Here is a 6000-nt window from a genome sequence, read left to right as displayed (position 1 = left end):
TATTGGTCGCACCTGTTGCGTCAGCTACGGTGGTTGAGGAGCAGCCGGATGAGGTCCCGCCGATGGGGGCAGAGGTGATGGTGGCTATGATGGATGGACCACAGCCAGAAGCTGTGGTGGCGATGCCCGAGGCAGCGGCGCGTCCCACACCACCGAAGGCCTCCGAGGCGACGCCCATCCTGGGCAGGATGGAGGAGGTCGCTGGCGAGGGACACTCAGACACCATAGTGGTTGCCGAGGAGGCTGGTAGGGAGTTGTCCCTGTCCCTAACATCAGCGGATAGCCACCCACCCATGCGGGATGAGCACCCGCTCCGGTGGGGGAGTCCATAGGATGCGTCGTCGGCGATCTTCACCCTCGACGATGGCGCCAAGGACATGGATAGGGAAAGCCTTGGTAATGGGATCATGGCCATGTTGGATGCTCTAAACCATGCCTAGGGCACCATTCGAGATGTCATCGTTCCCACCGGCCAGGTATTTGCTTGGTCTTGCCTCTTGATTTTTCCTTTCTTCGTCTATTTTTATTTTCTGATCACCTGCCTTTTTCCAGTCTCTTGCTGCTCATAGCCGGGAGAAATCTTGGTTCCTGTGCCAACACAAGGAAGAGTGGGACCGCCTTGTTGATGAGGCATGGCTGCATAGGGACATGACTGCCTAGCTCCACCAGAGGATGGCCGAGCTGACTCCCCTCACGGCGGAGGTGGACAATCTTCGACGACAGGAAGCCAAGTCTCGCTAGCACGCGGAGGATGCCATGGGGATGCTCTAGGATCTAGCGGTGAGGGCGTAGCATGATGCGGAGGAGGCCGCCAGTGTGTAGAAGCAGTGAAACGAGCTGCTCCAGCAGGATGCTGAGGCCTGCCAGTAGATCGTCGACCTCCTGGGCGAGGTGGGGAAGGAGTGGGTGCTTAGGCTACGAGCCAAGGAGAGGTCCGTGGCCCTAGAGCAGAGGGCAAAGCTAGACGCCGAGGCAGTCGCTCGGCTACGTGGTGTCACACCCAGTTTCATAAAACAAAACTGAATGCACATCACATGTATGCCAGGATTTGTTTATTCATACATGCAACGACAAAATGATACATTGCAATGTTTATTACAAAAGCGATTACATATATTAAAAATGACCAGAGGGTCTAAACACAAAATTACATCAGAGTTCCAGCAGAGCAGGGTCTCCATCCCTTCAGGCAGCTGATCGGGGGAACACCAGCCTAGCATCGACACCGTCTTCAGGAAACACCATCTTCTAGAAACTCCATCTTCTAGTCCGAACCGCTGGGTGGGGTAGCAAAGGGGACAAAGAGAAGGGTGAGCACATCGAAATGTACTCCGCAAGTGTAGGAAAGTATGACATGCGGGCCAACACAAGGAAAGGCTAACAGGGTTTAACACAAGCCCTTAAGCAACACACCTATTACCTGAAACCTTAAGCACCTATTTAACTAGGTGAGATCTTCCTTCACCTCGGAGAACCACTGTAACCAACACTTGAATCCCATCCGAGCACCACACCTGGATCCCATCCAAGCAAACCAACACTTGGATTCCATCCAAGCCTCCCAACTAAACCAGAGCCACCTAATCAAGAAGAAGTCTAGGCCGCTCTTGACCGTGAGCACGGCTGATATATCAGTTTTACACTCTACAGAGGTTGCACACTTTCACCACGGGTCATGTTTCCCCATCACGCTTCACACTACCTAGGTGCCCATGGGGTCACACTACAAGACCTTTACAAAGTCCCTCCAAGTTTGTTTTACACCTTCACTAAGGTTTCTAACCGCTAACAGTGGGTACCAACACCACTGCAGAAGCCCCCTCTTGCGCCACACAAACTGACCGATGTAGCATAACTTGGAGGAAACTAATTACTTGGCCAGGGCCAGAGCCATATTGCCCTCGAGGTTGTGCTGTTAAGCCGGGTTACTTATCCATGAACCGGTCCTTAGAATCCAAGCAGGAACGAGCACAATCTATTCCACCAATTCCAACAATCCACCAGAAAACATTTACCCAAAATCTGGCACACACCTCCACCAAAACCAACCATCCTGCCAGATTCCTATTCACCATGTTGCTATAAATATTACCAACCCAAGATTGCATAAATCATTAATCAATATTAAATGATAACCTTTTCAACCCAAGACTGCAAGCTAAGCAAGACAGCTACCCAACCAACCCAGGTTACAAGGATGATAACATCAAGTTCTAGTAAACCCTAACATAGGATTCAAATTATGACTCAACATGCAACTAATGGTCTAACTACACTAACTCAAAGTAAAACAAATATAGGAGCAAGATGGTCAAGGACACTTGCCTTAGGCTTAGAAATGCATAACAACTCAACTCTTGGTCTTCGAGGTCCACCGATGACTTCTCTTCCATCGCGGCAAATCTTCGGGCACATAGACATACAAGCAAACATATACAAATAAATAAAAGTAGTACACCAAACATGATAAACAACTTATGAAAAGGTTACTTACGTGTAGGTCTTGTTTCTACGATCGCGTGAGCGCAAAAACCGCTGAAAACGGAGATCGGACAAAAAAGATACGGACTCCAGACGATTTAAACAAGGGACGACATTCCAGGTATTTCACTTGAAATGCGCTGAAATAAATGAAATAATTAGTACTAGCGTGATTAAACAATGATAGAAATATATATTGAAAAGATGAAACTAAAAGAATTGAATTTGGATATCGTATGAATGAATAACAGATGAAAAAGGATGGGAATTACATGATCCAGGAACCTATTTGCGAAACTAGAAAATAAATAATCGCAATTGGGCCGGGGGGGGGGCTAGGGCCGAGCTCGACCGGTTGGGGAGAGGGGCTGGGCCGGCAGGCGGCGACCAGCAGGCAGCACAGTAGAGACAAAAAATACAGACATGGAGATGCTCACCGGAATTGAGGAAGAAGGGATGGGAAAACGGTGAAACGACGATGGATTCGCACAATAGGATATACCACGGTGTAGAGAACAAAGAGATCTACCTCTGGGTCGTGGTGGTTGTCGTCGGAACACGACAGTTTGCCCGAAAAAGCTCGCTGGATGTTCGCCACAAACCTAGCCTCTTCCGAACTTCGGCGTCCGATCTAGGAGGCTACGGGTGGCGGCTGCGGAAACGGGTTGTACTTCTGGAACTCTTGCATCGAGAGGAACACCAGCATATATATAGTCCTAGGGTTTGGAAAAGTTTTGGAATTTCTTAATTTTGGGATTTATTTCCTGTTTAAAAATAATTTTAGGAAATTCCTGAAATCATATTTAAGCCACGAAAAATCACAGAAATTAGAGAAAATTCTGAGAAAATTTCTGGAGGTAGATATGAATATGATGGATCAAAATATGGAGTTTGGAGCTCATGAAAAGATTGTTGCAAAGATCAAGGAAAATATTAAGATCAAGGAAAAATGAATTTAATTCTAGAAAAGGTCAGAAAAATTCCGGAAGAGAAAGAAACGTCGCTCTATCATATTTCAAAACCATTTGCACTCATAAACACCAAATGCAATCGGCATGAATGCAACACCCTTCACATTATATTACAAAAGTTATTTAAAAATCAACATTTTTCACATTATAAATTGCAAAAAAACCCTAATTAAATCTTGGAAACTTTAGAAAATGATAAAAGCAGTAATTTTATTCAGTGAAAACTATTCACAACCCAAAATAGAATTTTTGGGGTGTGACACGTGGGGAGCAAGACGAGCAACGCCAGACCTTGGAGAGGCTTCGCTCAGAGCGTGGTACGATATGCAGGGAGTGCGACCAGGCCATGCGGGAGCGTGATGAGGCGCAGCATTGGATTAGCTCCCTCCAGGTCGAGCTTGATACCGCGAAGGCTTAGAAGCTTGAGGCCGAGGGCGCCGCTGCCAGACTTGCTAGGGATCTCGCCGAAGCGAGGAGTGTTCTTCAGGCGAAGAGCAACGAGCTCAAAATCTTGAAGGTTAGCCTGAGCGTTGTCTGTGACAACCTGCGGGTGGTGCAGGCGGAAGGGACTAGCTTGCTTGTGGCCCATGACATAGATATCACAGCGCGGGTGCGCCAACTAGAGAAGGAAGCATTTCGCCTGGGGGTTATCCAAGCCTTCACCATCGCCTGCTCGCATTATGATGATAACATCAACCTGAGGGCAATGAGCCTGGGTTTCGTGCCTGGCTATGAACTCTTCGAACTAGATGAAATAGAAGCGGCGGTGACTCCTCTTGTGGAAAGCCTAGCGAGCAAAAATTAAGACATGGTTCTCCCTCAGAGGGGTAGTTAGTTAGTTGAAATAAATATTTGTCTATATATGTGGATAAGTGTTGGTACTTTCGTGTCAAAAATAGATTCATGGCTTTGTTTCGCAATTTCATTTCGTTTGTTTGATCTTACGTTCTTCCCTTTTTGCAATGAAAGAGATTTATGCGATCCGCCCTTCCGCTCGTTAAGACTGTAGGGCCCGAGGTGTTTTAGGGGAAATTTTGTTTGTGCTGGTGAGCAAAATTGCCGTAGCCATCTGGGCGTGGGCCTTTTGTAGTCTTACCTATCTGTTTCCCCGAACCTTGCCGCCAGTCTCGACGTGAGGAAAAAGGTCTGATGTAATGACTGTTTCGAAAAAGGAAAGGAGGTGGTCGTACCTTTGCCAGCCCTCGAGTGAGATCCGACCCCTTGCGGTCACTGGGGCTGGATGTTACTGGAGACCCGAGCGAGGGTAGCAAACTTAGTGTTGTACGTACCCCTTATATAGGATTTTGGCGATCGCTGTGTGACTGTGCGTTTGGTCTTATTGCTGGCCCGGCCTTCCCCGAGCCCCCACGCGTGGTGGGGATTCGGTCAAGGGACGGCTTGTTTTGTGACTGTCGCCCCGTCCATAGTTTTCATAACTAGAGGGGTTAAGATGATGTCACTTGCCTCGATGGCTTGAGTGGCGTGCTTTATGAGCTCGCTAACGAGGATGTTCGAATGGAATCCGATCCCGTTTGCTTTGCGATAGGGTTGGCAAAGCCCTCGGGTGGTGTTCCATTGCTCCTTGACCCATCTTCCAATAGATTCCCCCTCAATGGGGAATCTATGGGCTCAGCTAGAGGCTGGATTGAACTAGAAGGTTGAGGTGACCCTTCCCGCCTTAATGCGGGTTGGGCAAAGGCCACTGAGGCTCATCTGCGTTTTCTCCCCTAGCTCTTCTTGGACATGAGGCAACTTTAGACCCTTCATGGGTCAGCCTTCAAACCTCGGTCTCTCAATCATGGATCAAGCGGCTCGAGCCCCCGAGCCCCTTAGGGTTTGTTAGGGGTTGGCCGTGTTTCACGCGTTACCCCATCCTCGGTTTTCACAACCAGAGGGGCTGAGTGGATGACATTTGCCTCGACGGCTTGAGTGTCGTGCTCAGTGAGCTCGCTAACGGGTGGCCCATTGGCCTCTCCTCGACAGAGATTCTATGGGTCTGGCTTAGGGTTAGAATTGAACGAGAAAGGTCGAGATGTCCCTGTCCGCTTCTGAGCGGGGTCAGGCAAGGCCGCTGGGGCTCATCTCGGTTTTTCTCCCCTAGCTCTGTTTGATGCGAGGCGGCCTCGAGCCCTTTATGGGCCAGCCTTCAAACCTCAATCAGTCGCTGCTCATATTGAATGAGGCAGCTACTGCTTCGTGATGTGACACGAAGCGTTGGGACGCAGTGATTTGCATATGCAACGTTTGGATGTATGGATTCAATGTATAACTGAATTGAAACGAAAGAGGGGGGTCAGTAACATACCCTAGTCATGTGAGCGATGGGAAGCTCTTACCAAATATGTCAGTGCAAGGTTTAGGTCCGACGTTTTTCGTTTCTTTCTCTCGGCAGCAATCCGAGCCTTTCGATTGATTTAGGTGACCTCATAGCTTCTCCTGGAAGGAGATTCTATAGGAGGACCCCCAAACCCTTCTCGGGAAGGTGGGAACTAAAGCTTGTGGTGCAGGGAACTGCGAATTCGATTATGGTGGTGAACAAAAACACCAT

This window comes from Miscanthus floridulus, chromosome 8 (assembly GCF_019320115.1).
Source record: "Miscanthus floridulus cultivar M001 chromosome 8, ASM1932011v1, whole genome shotgun sequence".
Taxonomy (NCBI): domain Eukaryota; kingdom Viridiplantae; phylum Streptophyta; class Magnoliopsida; order Poales; family Poaceae; genus Miscanthus; species Miscanthus floridulus.
Note: the sequence above shows the minus strand (reverse complement) of the source record.